This window comes from Saccopteryx bilineata, chromosome 8 (assembly GCF_036850765.1).
Source record: "Saccopteryx bilineata isolate mSacBil1 chromosome 8, mSacBil1_pri_phased_curated, whole genome shotgun sequence".
Taxonomy (NCBI): Eukaryota; Metazoa; Chordata; class Mammalia; order Chiroptera; family Emballonuridae; genus Saccopteryx; species Saccopteryx bilineata.
Genome location: NC_089497.1, coordinates 80,842,294 through 80,859,767, shown reverse-complemented (window position 1 = coordinate 80,859,767; position 17,474 = coordinate 80,842,294). Strand labels below are relative to the sequence as shown.

The window sequence follows — 17,474 nt, the reverse complement described above, 5'->3', positions numbered from 1 at the left end:
TGTAGCCTTGACCATGTTTTTAAGGTCTGTACACTTCTATGATATGTAACCTTAAGCAAGTTCTTAACCATTTTGAATTTTGGCATCCTAATTCTTGATATTGTGATAAACACACATTACAGGTGGAGTAGATTAAGATATCATCTTAACTATTATAAATGTATTGTAAAATGCTTAGCATTATATCTCTGACACAAAAGCTTGTAACAGTCAACTATTCATCCACTCCATTCATTAAGCAAGTATTTAGTTAGTTTTACTGTCACTTCTATTTCAAATTCTAGAACTAATGACTACAACAATAACCTACCTTTTGTTTTTAGCACCTACAGTAGGACTTCTTATTCCTCACTAACCTTACTTATACAACTGCATCTCTTGGCAACTTGTTTTGGAAATTATATATAACTTATATATTATATTATATTATATTATATTATATTATATTATATTATATTATATTATATTATTATATATAGATATATATATGACCTGAAATTCTCTCCTTAGCTACCCACTTACTTAATCCGGCTGGATTCTGAAATATTTTCAATAGTCTGTTGGCACAGTTTGTAAGCAACAAAACAAAGTAGTGTTCCCTATTGTTGGTGAAATTTTTGTGAACTTTAACACTGCTTAAAATTCCTTTACTTAACTTAATTTTGGGATATCTATCTATCTATTAATCCAGAGGTTCAAACCCAATTACTCATATTGATTGTGTATAAAATGGATAAAAAATTATCTATTTTAATTGTTAATCTATTAATATTAATCTAGATGGTTTTGTATTGATACCTCTCAAATCTCACTTTAAGAAACTCTGACTTTAAAGTAATATATAAAAACTCTCACTTCAGTTTCTAATTTATTAACAACATTACAAAGCTTTAGTTATTATTCTGTAGGTTTTATGATATAGTCAGTTTGGTCATTCAAAATATTCGTTTAAATACCAACCATGTGACAAGCATTGTGGTAGGCACTAAGGAAGTAATGCACAACAAGAAAAACATCCTTGTTCCAAAGAATACAGAATATGATGTAAAAGAAAACTAAAAAGTAATAAAAAATAAAGTTTGAAGGATATCATAATAGGGAAGCACAGGATATTGTTTTAGTAACTTAAGTATTTTGCCTGTCATCCTTTCTTGTAGAGCGCTGATAGGGTTTATGAAAATGCTTGCCCACAGAAATTCATGTAATCCATGCACTGTGCAAACACACTAATATATTTCCTTAAATGAGTACTGCAAATGCATTGTCCTGCCTAGCATGAAATTAAGGTCTTGAGTTTCCATTTCTGGGGTAAGCTTTTTCAACTTCAGACATTTCTAAAAATGAAAAGATTCACATATCCAAAGGTTTTTTTGTAAATTTAATTTGATCTGATTGTTCATATAATGGTTTGAAAGTCAACTGAAAATGACATTCACTTTTCATGTTTTCTATTGTTCTAACTTAATAAGCATTTGCCCAATGCTGTAGCTCCAAAACAATATTAATAAGGGACTCTCTTGTAGTTACCTGGGTGTTCTTTGTAGATGTTGGGAGCCTGTGGCAGATGCATCAAACTTCCTTGTATTCATGTAGAATAAAAATATGGTTCATAATAGAAATTCTGGTTCATATGTCTTTGACATAACTCTTACCAATTAAGAATAAAAACAGAACAACACAGATATACTGGCTATTTATATTATCTTCTGGAAAATACTTTGATATGTCCTTTCCCTTTTTAATCCCCTACTTCAAAATTTGCAGTTTATTGGTTGTGGTCAAGGTGATACGGGGCGACAGCCTGGGAAAATTTTAACTTTTGAAATAAAGCACACACAGATTCTCTCTCTCTTTCTCTCTCTCTCTCTATGTCTCTTTCTATTTCCCTAACACACACAGTTACTTGAAAACCTTTGAGTAAGAATAAATATCAGATTTGTAATTGCACATCTGTCGATATGTCATTGTGTTCTTAAGCTTTCTTCTGTCATGACTACCTAAGCTATTTCTCCTAAGGTATATGGGAAATGGAAGTGTGGGCATGGATTTCTAATTGAATCTCAAGTTTTATAATCACTTCATCTAACATTTTTTTCTCAAAAAGGTAAAAGTAATAGGGATCCATGAGGTGTAACAAATCAAGCAAACGTTAGAAAATAGAGATTGGATATTTTGGATCATTGCCATGTTATTGCTGCTGTTCACTTTCTATATTTCTTTTCCCATAATAATGGTAGGAAAATGATTATTCATTCTACAAAAATAATACGTATATATAGAAAAGCAATGCTGCATAACCTCTTGTTGTTATGATAAATGAGTTATATTATGGCGAAAAATGTGCTCTGATGGTTGAAAATCTAATTAATACTTTGCTAACTCAGATCTCCTTTAAACCTCAGGGTGAGTATTCCCTGTTCTCAGTTTCAGAATATTTGGTGGAGGTGGTGGGGAAGGCATTCTGACATGTGTGCTTTCCATTTCCGTAGAGATGATATTTAGGGACTGAGTCTAGTTTTAAAATATATCTTTTTCTGTTCTGGGAAATCAAGAGGATTATTTACTTTGTACTTTGCTGCTTATACATCAGAGAAAATTAGTGTTTACCTAATGATCTTAAATTTGTTTAGAGTCCAAAATACCTATCCTGGGCTCTGAATATATTGTTATAATATGCCCATACTTATTTTCTTTATGTAAAGTCATATATTTAATGTACCTAATTTTTAAATGAAAGTAAAACATAAATGAATTTGAGAATCAAGCAGCCATAACAGGAGCAACTTAAATGCTATATAACTAAAAATAACTTTGATAAAGTTAAACTCAAACCACAGTTCTGAAGTAAAGGCTCATCTCAAAGTAAAAGCTAAATTATTATTAGTATTGCTTTGGCAATAGTTTAATCAGGTTCCTCATGGTTTTAGGACCGTTTTTGTTTATAACTTTCTTAGTTTTTAATTCACCTAAACATGAAGGGTTTTTTTTCGAGTGTTTATTTTGTTGATTTTAGAGATAGAGGAAGGGAGAGACAGAGACAGGAACATGGGGCTGCTCCTGTATATGCCCTGGCCAGGGATCAGACCTGCAGCCTCGGTGCTGCAGGATGAAGCTCCAGACAACTGAGCTAGATGGTCAGGGCAAAGTGGTTTTCTTTGTTTGTTTTAAGTCAGTATAATGACTCTTTAGATCAGGGGTCAGCAAACTATATCTCAGAGGCCAAATCCACCCTGATGCCTGTTTTTGTAAATTAATTTTTATTGGAACATAGTCACACCTATTGATTATTTATTGTCTGTGGAGCTAGAGAAAGTGCTATAGCTTGCAGAGGGGCGCAAGAAAACATCCGGGTGATAGAAATGGTTTTTGTTGTTGTTGTGATGGTGGTGGTGATTTCTTGGGTGCATTCATTTAAAAAAAGCTAATCAAATTGTTCATTTTAAATATGTGCAAGCTAGTGACCTTCACTTACATTTCCAATAAGTGAAATAAAGAAAAAGCAGTATAGAGATCGCAATCTAGCTTAAGTAACCAAACACTTAGAGTGCACACCCGAACATTTTATCATTTACGTCAACAGATTTGAAATTATGTAATCAAATTGCCATAAAAATTAAATCTTAATATGTGTACTTATTTCATTAGGAACTAATAACAAACTTTTTGCCAACAATTAGCATCTCACAAAACATTCTTTGAGTACCACTGCTCTAGAAAATACAAAAAAAAGCTGAGCTGGGGTCTCTATTCCTCATATATATGACAGTTTGTATAAAAGTGAAATAGTCACATAACTGTAAGCAGACTGTTGTGTGGTTCCAGACAGCGATTTAGGGCTTGTCAGTAGACAATAGAATGAAAAACAGCAAAGTCTTTGGATTCAGGTTGGAATTCAAACTCCATTTCTTTCGTTTTTCTCCTCTTAGATTGTAGGCAAGTTAATAACTGCTCAGAGTCAGTTTTTCATAGGAGGAAATGATATAAATAATATTCCCTCCATGAAACTGGTTGTATCTCTCCTGGGCAATGTGCATGTAGTAGATATTCAATGAACATTTGTTAGCTGAATAAAAACCCTAAAATATATCAGTTCCAGAGTTGCTAAGCAACTTGCTAGAATATGGTCATTACTGACTATTGCTAACCTCCTGCTGGCTTGTGATTCCTGTCTGATGGTTGGATTTAAAACCTTTTATAAAATATGAGTCATTTAATTGGAAAATGCTACACTAGTATTACAATCAGCATTTGTAAGATTCAGAAGTTATGTGTATGTCAGAAGCAAACATTTGTTTTATATATATATCTTACTTTTTTGGAATAGAAAATATTTCTAAAAGTATATTTATATATTTTTTCCTTAAGGAATTATTTGCTATAATACATTGATGGAATATGTATTAAATGTAATTTTCATGATAATATACTGTGTAAAGCAAAAACATATCCTGTAGTTTTGGGGAGTTTTGTATTTCCATAAAACAGGGATCTGACAGAATCTCACAGCACTTACCAAATGTTAGGTGTACATGTCTCCATTTCTCCATTTGTAAAACAGCATTAATGACAATCTTACATCTAATAGGATCAGGGTCAAGCACTTTACTTTTTTATCATAATCTTATTTAATCTGCATCAGTAACCTCCAAGATTAGTACTGGTATAACCACTGTGCAGAAAAAGAAACAGGCTACAGAGGCCTTCCAACATGAGGAGTGATAAATGGAGGAACTCACTCAAATCTGTTTGAGGCCACATTTTCTGACCTTTCTTCCACACTGAATTAATTGCTCATTATGTGAGATTTTCCCCATATTTACAATTCTTTTTTTTAAAGATTTTTTATTATATTACTTATTGATTTATTAGATTTTACTTATTCAGTTTTAGAGAGAAAGGAAAGAGAGAGAGAAAGAGAGAAGGGGGAGGAACAGGAAACATCAACTCCCACATGTTCCTTGACCAGGCAAGCCCAGGGTTTCGAACTGGCGACCTCAGAGTTTCAGGTTGAAACTTAACCACTGCGCCAACACAGGTCTGACCATATTTACAGTTCTAATCCTGACTTGCTGAGACAAAGACTTGGCAGCAGAATGACTTACAACACCTTTGTAAAGCAAAAGAGTCTACGTTGCCCAAATTCCTCTAATTCACTGAGGTTTTCCAAAGTTATTAATAGAATTCTCAAATGTTTGGAGCACTCATATCTCTAGATATCCAAGACTAAATAAATTGGAGTTGCCCATGGCTTGTCTCTATAAATGATGAGGAGAACTATTCTTAATATTCCTGAAATTTATGTCCATTAAGAATTTTTGATATTTATTATTTAGAAAAATGAAAGTGGAATAGTCCCTTGAGCACTTCCTCCTTACTCTCCAAATATTCTTGAGAATGAGTTAGAAAAAATGAGTAGCAATCCCACAAATACTCTGCATTCATTCTACATGAATTTCTTGAAGTCTGTTCCAGGTTTCCAAAGCCCTACATATATTTGAGCCCCTCGGTATTTCCTTTATTTACTTTCATATTTATTAATTAATGCCACTTTTATAAACTTTGGTTAAATACTGTATATTTGGCCTGGGTAAACAAAATTATTGACAAAAATTTTATAACAGTGCTAGTGGTAAAGGAGGCAGGTTATGGAGACCCACTGCCTATATCTGAGTCCTGTTTTCCTGATTGCTGGCTGTGGGACTCTGAGCAAACCTTTGTGTGCCACAGTTTTTTATATGTTGAATAGGAATAATAATAGTACCTGTCTGATAGCATCGTTTTGAGGTTTAATTGAGACAATATTTTTTAAAACACTTAGGACATGCATACTTTAGTGTATAGTCAGCTCTGAATGTATTTACTGTTATTAATCTGTTTCATTTGTGTGGATTTGAAACATTTTTTTGTGAATCTGTTTTTTCACCTTTGTTGAACAAAGGAATAGAGAGTGAAAGAAAAAGTGTATTAGGAAAGGAGGGCTTAGGAACAAAGGAAAAGAGAGTGAAGAAGGGAGAAGGATGAAGGAAGGCGAGAGAAGGAGATGTGAAATAAGAGGTTTGGTTAGAAGCACACTCAAGTCTTTTCTAGTTCTAACATGCTATGACATACAACAAAAGCTGTATACTCTTTCAATTTCATATTCATGCATATTAAATATATACATATATCTTAGGCAGTTTAAACTGCTAGTGACTCTTACAGACTTACTAAAGCAATTTTCTACTAACAACCATGTACAATCCCTGATATATAACTGAGTTTAAATAGGATAATTGCTTTGGATGCAAGTTAGAGTATCATAACTTATCTGCAGTACATTTATCTTTAGAAGGCCCAAATGTATAAGTTGTCTACCACATGATGCTGATTTTTCTATATTGTATTTATTTCTGCCGGGTTGTAGGTTAAAAGCAACTGTGAACATTTTCTTCCTTCAAGTGCAACATGAATGTTTTCTTTGCACATAATTACATGTTAGGGTAGCTGAACTATTACAAGAGAAAATTGGCAAGGCTTCGTGGGAAAGTGGAGTTGAAGATTGCTTTTATTATGGTTTCACTTTGATCAGACTTATAGGCATAATCTGAACATGAACTTTTTCTAAGATTAACAATTCCTTAAATGCTGATCATGATGCTAATGGTTTCTACAATTTTAATGTCTTATAAAATATCAGAGTAAGAACTCGTGAATTTTATATTTTCCTTAGTCTTCTAGTTTCAGTTTTTTAAGTATTATTGCAGATTAATAGTACTATCTGATATATGTCTTTACAATGATTTAGAGAAAATACAGCAGAATACAGGTGTGTATGGCTAGCTCTAAGTTCAGGTCTGACCTGGGCTATCGATTGGAAATTTTACTCATGGCCTTTTCCCGTGGGCTTCCTCAGAACATGCCAGTGGAGTTTCAGAAGCAAGTGTTTCCAGAGAACCAGTTGGAAGCTTTTTTGCCTTTCATAACCTACCTTCTGAAGTCACATGATGTCGCTTCTGCCATGAATTTAAGCCTGCCCAGTTACAAAGAGTGGGGAGGGTTGTCATAACACCACCTCTCAATAGAAGGAGCGACTAAGTCACATTGTAATAAAAGCATGCACAATGCCAGATACTGCTGCAGCCATCATTGTAAAATGCAATCTTCTATATTGGTATAAAAAAGAATGAAGTCCGCCCTGACCTGTGGTGGTGCAGTGGATAAAGCGTCAACCTGGAATGCTGAGGTTGCTGGTTCAAAACCCTGGGCTTGCCTGGTCAAGGCACATATGGGAGTTGATGCTTCCTGCTCCTCCCTCCCCCTTCTCTCTCTCTCTCTCTCTCTCTCCTCTCTAAAAATTAATAAATGTAAAAAAAAAAGAATGAAGTCCATTGTCAGCATTATGGCTCTTCATACTGTATTTTTCACCACATTGACCTTAATTCTATCAGTAATTTCAAAATTTCACCAGGACCAACATTATAAATGAACTATAGTGTCAACATATCATGCCATTGTACTATGCCTTTTACAGTGGAAGTTAACATGATCTTATAATTCATTGTAGACAAATGATCAGTGTTCTGTCCTTTAGGTTTAGCCAAAGAACACAAACAAAACCTCCCTTAGTTACAGTAGCTAAACAGCTAACAGAAGAATATGTCTTTATTGCTATCCAGAGGAAGTGTGAAGCAACAACAATACTAATTTGCACAAATAATAATATATCTCAGTAGCTGCCCCAATTACAGAATTTCTGGCCTCCCTCTTGTACACTGGTTTTGAGAGGTAATTCTCAAATTATTATCCATTACCTCCTGCATGGGAATTATTGAAGAGAGGATCAGCCAACTCTAGCCAACAGGCTAAATCTGGCTGAAGCCTATGTGGCTTAGTTTGCTAAGAATGACTTACATTTTTAAACACTTGCAAAAAGGAAAAGAACACATATAATAACAAAAACAATAATAAACTAAATATGTGATAGAGACCACCAAAGCCTAAGTATTTACTATCTGGCCTTAGACTGAGAACATTTGCCAGCCTAGAATACTTGATAAAAATGCAAATTTCCTCAGTTTCACCACTGAGTTATTGCAAAGCCAGTAGCCGAGGCCATCATTACAGCCACCTGGCCCATGCAGGTTCGCATTTAATTTGGGCAGACAGTAGTAAAACTGCAGAGCCAAGAACTGGTGGGCCATTACCTTTATTCCTAGCTCGCATGCGGCGAGTGAGTAAACACAAACACACTGAGCTCCAAAGCCCACTCATTCAGAGCTCACAAAGCTACTGACTCATCCGAGTTTCCTAGAATCAAAGCCCCCCCAGGCTTATCTCCTCTGGTTCCCCATCTCCTTCCTCCTCTCTGCACAAACTGGCTTCTCCTTTAGCACCTGCCATCTTGACTGCCTCCTCTCCGACCACGTGGCCTCTCTGCCCTGGAACAACGTGGTCTCCTCCTCTTCCAAATGGCCTCCTAGCTCCTCCTTTTAAAACCTCTCAGCAGGACAGTCCTTCCCTCAGCACACATGAGCATCACCAAGCCCCTTCCCAAGCAGGAAGGTAACCAGCTGCCCCATGTGGGCAGCACCATTTTTAATTAAAAGTGAGCAAAACCAAATAACACAAAATCTACAAACTTATCTGCCCAACACTTATCAAATATAAATTTTGTGGCAGGGTGGCAGTGGGTAGGACAGGGTTTGCAGTGGGTTTGGGGAAACTGGATCTCTGAGAAATTTCCTAAGAGATTTTTTTATACCTGGTAAATTTTTGGTTGCTCATAAATACTTGGAAACACACTCAGTTTCAGTTTGGCTAATTTTTCCAATTAACTAATTTTCATTATTATTTATTGCTGTGTAAATAAAGCATAGGCACAATTCTGCTCAACACAGTAGATTTTGTTGTATAATAGCCAAGAAGTACTGAGATGAAAGTGAGCTCTCTTTTCCTGAAAGCAAAGATCATTTTACATTCGGGCCTTGACATTTTTGACATTTCCTGGAGGTATTTGCAGTATTCTTAAAGATGACAAAGCCCTTTTCAAAGTTAATAGTAAATTCTAGGAGGTAATTCCCTAAAGTATTAAGATTGTGAACAACGGTGCTTTTGTCAACAATTTTAAAGTAACTTTAGTATACAAGTGTAAAAGATTAGTTAAATTATACTGTATTCATACTATGGCATGTTTAGCAGTCATTAAGTGGTGCTATAGAAAATCATTAATAAAGTAGAAGGATGGTTACTGAAAGTAATATTTAAGTAGGTTATATCAACAAGGTGTAACAATGCCATTTGTGTCAAAAAGCTATGCATGTTTTTATGTCTCCATGTCTTTATCCACCTATGATCTGTCCATCTTCCTATATATCTACTTTCCTTTCCACCTGTTTAGAGAAAGAGTGGAGGAACAGAGAAAAAGATATTAAGGGAAAGAATTAAGGAATATATACCAAAGCATTAATAACAAATCTGCTAACTTCTACTTTTGTAATAAAGAAAAGGAGTATTATATAAAAAAGAAAATAATTCTTAAAATCTCAAATTACCTAGTTTTTTAAATTGAAAACCTATAAACCTCTATTTTGGGTAAAAAGTACTCAAAATGGTTAAAAAAATATTTTCATGAGTAATGATTTATAAGAGACAGACACGACTAAAATGAAAAGATTAAATTAGTAATTATTATAATATATTCTCCAATTAAAACAGCAAGCTTGGGATAGTTTTCTAGGTGATATGGTAACAGTAAACCTCCAAACTTATTATGAACCAAAATGCTAACAGGTATGATTCAATTAAGATGTCACCTCCCCCCTCCATTCCCCCCACTCCCACATATAAACGGCTTATTGGATTTCTCACTTCCAAACGCTTAAAAGGAGGTTATACTTGAACAAATAATTCATGTATTTTGCACCACACAATAATGTCTGTGTTCTTTTTTCCTTCCTTCTCTAAATCTTTTTTTTTTAATTGACAACTGGATAGCCAGACTACATATCTTTAGATGAAATCAAAGAGTTCAGGTAGTAAAAAGTTGCTTTTTCTTTTTCCTTTTTGGTACAAAGATATCTTGAACATTAAATACTATAATAAAAATAAACATACATTATATCATTCTTGCCTCAAAGCGTTTAGCAAAACACTGCAAAATATTTTTTATAAATATTTGTTGGTAAATAGTTATCTTTTTGTTATCACATTCCATTCTTGCTGCTATAGTATTTTCTTCCTTAAAACTATTAGTTCAGCCCTGGCTGGGTAGCTCTGTTGGTTAAAGTGTTGTCCCGTTCTGCGAATATTACAGGTTTGTTCCCATGTCAGGGCACGTACAAGAATCAACCAGTGAATGCATGGATAAGTGGAACAATGTTCAGAAGTGTCCCAGGGAAAATGTTCAATAATACATCACATTAGAGCCGAGTCATTTCCTTACGGGATATTAATAAGCTCATAATGGTAGGGGGTATTCATTTGGGGCTGCTAAATATATTTTCAGATTTAATTCTCACAATAACCCTGTGGGGAGTTACCATTATTATAATAATGCTAGTTTTACAGACAAGAAACTGAGGCATTAAAAGTGTAGGAATGCGCCCAAGTCGTATGGCAATGGGTATAGGAAGCAATATTCAAACTTGTTCTGTTTTCAGAATTTATAACCTCAACTGTTATACTACATTCCCTTCTGGTTAAAATAATTTTTTTCAATTAGCTTAAGTATATCGAGAACTGGATTAAGACTAGATTATTCATCCATTTATTCATCCCTTCGTTCTGCCTTCATTTATTTAAAAATGTGTACTGACTCTGCTTTGTAGACACTGCCCTAGACAATAAGGACATGCCAGCAAAGAATGCAAAATATCTACTGTTATTGAGTTAACACACAAGTTTCAGGAGCTGGACATTTATTATGTGTTTTCATGGTGACATCTTGCATATATTTTGATTGTACCTCCTATGTACAATTAAAACAAGCTTGGCTGGGTAAGTCAGAAGGGAAGATGAAGCCATGAATACCCTACACATCCTGATGAACAGTGACCATTTCTCTGGACCTTGGCACCAGGCAGTCATTTAATTCAGGAAACATACTTCAAGTGTCCATCAGCCTGACCGGGTGCTGGCACAGTGGATAGAACGTCAGACTGGGATGTGGAGGACCGAGGTTTGAGCCCCAAGGTTGCCAGCTTGAGCGCAGGCTCATTTAGTTTGAGCAAAGCTCACCAGCTTGGACCCAAGGTCGCTGGCTCGAGCAAGGGGTTACTCGGTCTGCTGTAGCTCCACGGTCAAGGCACATATAAGAAAGCAATCAATGAACAACTAAGGTGTCAAAATGAAAAAATGATGATTGATGCTTCTCATCTCTCTCTGTTCCTGTCTGTCTGTCCCTATCTATCCCTCTCTCTGACTCTCTCTGTCTCTGTAAAAAAAAAAAAAAAAAGTGTCCACCAGGTGACAGACTGTGTGGTGAGCTTGTCTTTGGAGCAGGCATACCAATTACTCTCAAAACAGCAAGAAGAGAGGGGCATCTCTACTTTACTATTTCTATTATTTATAAGTGAAATAAATCACCTTTTTAATTACCTTTTTTCTTGATAAATACCAAATGCACTCAGAAACACACTCTGTCCCCAGTGGTTCAGCTTCGAGGAAATTAAGATACTTAAAGCTAAATTATTAACAAGTCTTTTACTTTTGTCTATAATTGTGTTTAGAGAAAGACCCTTAGGTAGATTTTAATGTCACTGTTCCTTGGAGTCTATTTAGATATGGCCTTGGTATATTCTACCAGGGGTTTTGACCCTATTAGATGTGACCTATTTAGCAGAATTCTTATTTGCAACATCCCACCTGCTCCGAAGGGGATCAAGCCCACTGTGGTAATCATTCAGTTTGAGTAGTGACAAAACAAATAAGGACACTGGAGAATTTTATTAAGCCTGACATGCAATGTTTAGGGCATTTTAATCACCGAAGAAAAATGAGTTGTCTTCCTCTCCTACTCCTGCTAAAGCACTTGGGGAAAGCTATGGAGACAGAACTTTAATGCAACTGTTTGTAGCTCCATGAAAGGTCAAATTTGCATAAAAATTAATTCATTAAATGAAAACTGTACTATAGTGAGGCTACATCAAATTGTGATTGACTAAAACTCCATTTCCTTGATTGACAGACTTAGTTGCATTTAGATAATGTTGGTAAATATCAGGAGACCCTATTAAAAAGATTCAAAAACTTGAGGGGTTCACGCCATCTGGGTACTAACTTTTTGGTTAAGTTCAGTTAATGCAATATATTGTATGAGTCTACAGCAAAACATATTTTTTTGGTCCTATGAAATATAATTTAGTATGCTCAATAGATAAATCTCTAATTTAAACTAAGAACCATGAAAATGAAGATCCAAGAACACAGTAGAGAATGTTAAAATGATACGAACTAGCCTAGTAAAATGTGAATGAGAAAATCTGATGACCTGAGTGGTTTGCTGTGACTCTTCTGTCACAGGAATCTGCTGACCTAAAAGACATTGTAAGAGCCTTTCATAAAACATTCGTATATGTAATTGAAGATTCTCCAAACTAAGAGTTGGGGTACGCATCTTCTAGATAATTCATTGATTTTTCAGATTTAATTGTGATTAGTGTAGATTTCTGAAATCCCTACATCCATTAATAATAACATACTATTTATTTTTAAGGGCTCTTCATAAAAATGCTTTCAGAATCTAAATGTAATTCAAAGCATAAAATTCATTGCTTTACAAAATGTAATTGGAAACACTTTTTCTTGGTCCTAGAAAAGATTTAAATGGTTATTCAATAATGAAAATGGTACAGTGAAAAGTTATGGCCTTCTCGGACCATCAGTTATGCCGTTGTCTTCTATTTATACGTCACCTTTTCTGGAAATAAAACTATGAGGGGAAGCAGAGTTGATCACCCCAAAATATGCCTTTTTGGATATTGATTATTTTATGCTGGGTATTTTTAAGAAAAGAAAGACTCTGGGAAAACTTTTGACCTTCCCTCAGATGACTGAATGAATTTAGAGAGAGGAGCTAATCCAAGAAGGAAGATATCACAGTTAACTCTAGTTTAATATAAACTAGTGTGTGATAGAGTGGAGCCTAGCCAAGTCATTTTGACCGAAGTTCTCTGTCTCATTGTTAAAGATGGCCCAGCAAACATTTATTTGTTTATCTAACATTTGCTTCCATCTTAATGTTAATTGCCTTCCTCCTTTAAGTCCCAAACCATACCCTTCCCCCACCTCTCTTTTGCTCAGATGGCACTTAAACCTTAACAGTCCCATTTGTCCTCTGTCTCATAGTCGTATGGGACCCTCATATGTACATTCATAACAATTTGGTCGTTTTCTTCTGTTAGGGTCTCATTTTAATTTGATTATTAGTCCACCCAAAGAACTTATAAAGGTAGAAGAAAAATTATTTTTCCTCCCCAAAGCTACAAGCAATTCACTACAGATTTTAAAAGTTGGCAAGTGTAACATGTCAGGAGTTTCTATCAATTTTCACAGTTATTTTTTAAGATTCCCTTTTAGTCTGACCAGGCGGTGGTGCAGTGGATAGAGCGGAGGACGCAGGTTCGAAACCAGAGCTTGTCAGCTGGAGTGTGGGCTCATCTGGTTTGAGCAAGGCTTACCAGCATGAGCCCAAGGTCAGTGGCTTGAGCAAGGGGTCACTCAATCTGCTGTATCACCCCCCCACTCCTCCACCCCTCATCAAGCACATATGAGAAAGCAGTCAATGAACAACTAAGGTGCCCCACCGAAGAATTGATGCTTCTCATCTCTCTCCCTTCCTGTCTGTCTATCCCTATCTGTCCTTCTCTCTGTCTCTGTCACATATACAAACAAACAAACAAAATACTTTTTACATTCAGTGCCAAATAAAACAATTTCAGAGAAGGTACCCAGCTGATTTTCTCATTAAAGACCTTAACAACAGATGTCTGCATGAATATTGTCTTCAGGTTTCTCTTTGAATTTTGGAAGGCAGTGAAGGAGTTGAGAATTTAACAATTGGATTATATTAGCGATCAGCCAACAAGTCTGTTTCTTTGTCTTAAGTTCCTACAGAGAGCTAATGATGACGCCCTTAAACACAATGACTAAACTAAGCTTGTCTGGTTGGCTTATTCATACATTTAACTCTGAGGGTGGAGTGTAGACAAGAGTGTTAAATAAAGAAAAAGAAAGAAATCAGTGCATAAGGTAACTGGATTCTGAGGCAGAATGGCTATGAGGATAATAGCCAACACAAACAATAGTCAGTGTTTCTCTAACTTTAGCGAGGACCCTGTTCAGCTGGGTCCTTCCTGACTATGGAATAAGAGGTGCATCTCCAGACACAGCTTCACAACAAAAACGAAATGCAAATGAGATAGTGCAGCGAAACAGTAGTATTGGTGAGTCTCTGGAACTAAAGGGAACAATGAAGGGGAATTCACACTTTTCTGAACACGAATCATTTCTCCTCCTTTTCTAGGATTTCACTCTGTCTGTCGGTACTCAGCACTTTGCTCTTTCCTGTCTGTACCTTCAGACGCTCTCTGCTATAGCTCTTTCTACTCTGTTAAATTATGTATAAAGAATGCTTAGCAAAAAATTTTTTCTTACAGCATCACTTTAGCCAAAAAACTGGTAGCAATAGACGTGACAAGCATCCTTTCCTCTTTCTGAAGAATGATGTTAGTCACAGCACCTGTCCTACTGATGGGGTCCAGCAACCCTGCAGCTCAGCCCAGGAGAGGAACTGCCTTGACACCAGGGGAGCACATGCCAGCCTTTCTCTGTCTTTCTCTTCTCCTCGCTGCGAGAGCAAGGGGCAGCACGAGGGGTCTGAAGGAAGTGAGAAAGAGGCCAAGGAGAGTGAAAGGACAGACAGCTCAAACCCCTCTTTGTCCCTGCTGGCAACTGGAAAATCAAGAAGCTTGTTATTTGCCAGACACATGTCCTGATTTTAATTAAACTGTACATTTTAATGATGAAAAAGAGATGGTTATACAATTCTAAAGCATCCCAAGCTATGCCTAATATCCAAGATAATATCTAGAGGCTAAAGAGGAAGACCCAACAGGAAAAGTTTAAAACTGTGATTGAAGAAAAAAGGTTATCACTTGAGTATAACTGTTGAACATGTCCTAAGAAATAGATCATTGGCAGGTGGGGGTTTTTTTTTGTATTGTTTTTTAAATTTATTTTTAGGGTGACTTTGGAATCTTTAAATGACTAGTTTATTAACTTTGAGAGGGGACAGAGTAATAGATTCATTCTCCTGGCTGTTTTCAAGATGGAAATATGAATAAGAAAGTTCAATGAATTGAATAAAGGAGGCTTTGAGGATCAGTGTGTCTAAATTAGATTAATGGGGGAGAATAAGTGGTAGGAGGGCCCGAATTCCACGTGTAACTAATTAATTCATGACCCAAGTTGTAACATTTGAATGTACCTTGACAAACTAATTTCTTCCTCGTTGCTGATGTTTGCTAATAATGTTTCCTTTCTATGGACATCTTTTGTGTCCACGAAATGACATATGAAAAATATCTTTCATGCCACCTTTTATCATACTGAAGTCAGCCTTCGCCCCTGGATAGAACTGACTTTTTGTTTTGGGGTTTTTTTGTTTGTTTGTTTCAAAATTGAACAATATACAGACTTCTTTCAGAGTCCCTTCACTGCTTTATTGCAACTGTTTATTTTTAAGTCTGTCATTGTCAATTAATGTGTGAGCTCCTTGAGGGAAGGGACCTTGCCATATTTCTATTCATATTCTTAAAATTAATACCATGCCAAGAGCACGCTAGATGCTCAATAACTATTTATAGAATAAATGAAGGAATACATTCAAAGAGTAACTTTTTCCTCAGATTGAGTGGAGACCTGATAGGTGGTCCAAAGTGACAGCATACCAAGCAAAGGTAAAATTCAGGTATTATTACCCAGAAACTACAATACTTGTTACATAATTACTCTTTTTAGTCCCTCAGAGTTCAAGATTATATTAGTTCATCAGTTATTGAAATGAAAACAGAGTGATTCAGTTACTAATTGCATATGCATTCTAATCTATTTGTCTTTTAGTTTATTTTTCATATGAAACAAATCCTAGCACAAGTAGAGTTATACAGTTGAAATTTTAAAAGAATCCTACATTTATATATTTCTTTTGTTCATTGTTTTCCTTTTTCTTCTTGCATTGCAAATAGGGTAATGTGTTTGTTAAAACTGGGATAAATTTTAATTCTTTTTTTTTTTTTTTTTGTATTTTTCTGAAGTTGGAAACGGGGAAGCAGTCAGACAGACTCCCGCATGCGCCCCACCATGCCCACCAGGGGGCAATGCTTCGCCCATCTGGGGCATTGCTCTGTTGTAACCAGAGCCATTCTAGTGACTGAGGCAGAGGCCACAGAACCATCCTCAGTGCCCGGGCCATCTTTGCTTCAATGAAGCCTTGGCTGCAGAAGGTGAAGAGAGAAACAGGGAGGAAGGGAGAGAGGTGGAGAAGCAGATGGGCGCTTCTCCTGTGTGCTCTGGCCGGGAATCGAACCTGGGACTCCTGCACACCAGGCCGACGCTCTACCACTGAGCCAACTGGCGAGGGCCAAATTTTAATTCTTGATGAGTTCCTTCAATATTTAGACTACTTACGTTCAATCAGTGTGAAGTTGGTAAAGACCATCTTATACAGTCGTAATAAATTTAATTATATTTGTTGTTGCTTGTAGATAATGTGATTGCTTGTATTCAGTTTCTTGTATGAGGCATTTATAAGTACTTAGCTGTGCAATCTATTGTTTGTAGTAACTATCGTTCAAAAAGTAATTATTTCCACACTTTTGGTGTGTTCTCGTGAAATGCAATCCACAATCTTATTCTATTTGTGTTTTGATAGTGGGGGAAAAAGTGTAATATAGGAAAATGGAAAATGAATTTGGTGGACATCTGCCTTGAAAGTAACTGTGACAACATGTCCTTAAAAATTGTTTCATGATAGTGTAGTTGGTGATACTGGAATATAGCAGGTTTTAGTTTGCAGAAACCATGCCAATTTTCAGCTGCTATTGCAGTAGCATATGTGTTTGTTTAGGGCTCTTAGGGACTCAGCTGGCATGATGTTATTGGTGAACTACTTGAAAGCTATTCACAAGGCCATGTAGGAGTATTGACTACCGGAAAATTGACATTGTAAATGCCTTGAAATCAAGTATAAATAGATTCTAATATTAGAGCTTATTCTTTTGTAGATAAAGCAGATTCTGTTTGTGTCTTGTAATGCCTACTATACACAGGTCCTAGAAATAAACAACTGGCAACTGTTCTAAGAAATTATATCATAGAAGTGCCTTGCAGGGGTGATTCCCAAAACTTTAATTATATTGCTGGGCACGATACATTGGGGATTTCCTCTGAAGAATGATTCATTGTGTCCCTTAGAAATATACCAAAGTGGGCTGACC

At 35.9% G+C, this 17,474-nt stretch overlaps 1 protein-coding gene across 5 annotated transcripts in view; it reads left to right on the top strand.

The window, feature by feature from the left end:
- NAALADL2 (N-acetylated alpha-linked acidic dipeptidase like 2) overlaps positions 1-17,474 on the top strand; it is a 1,182,199-nt gene that overhangs the window by 175,654 nt on the left and 989,071 nt on the right. The window lies entirely within an intron of this gene.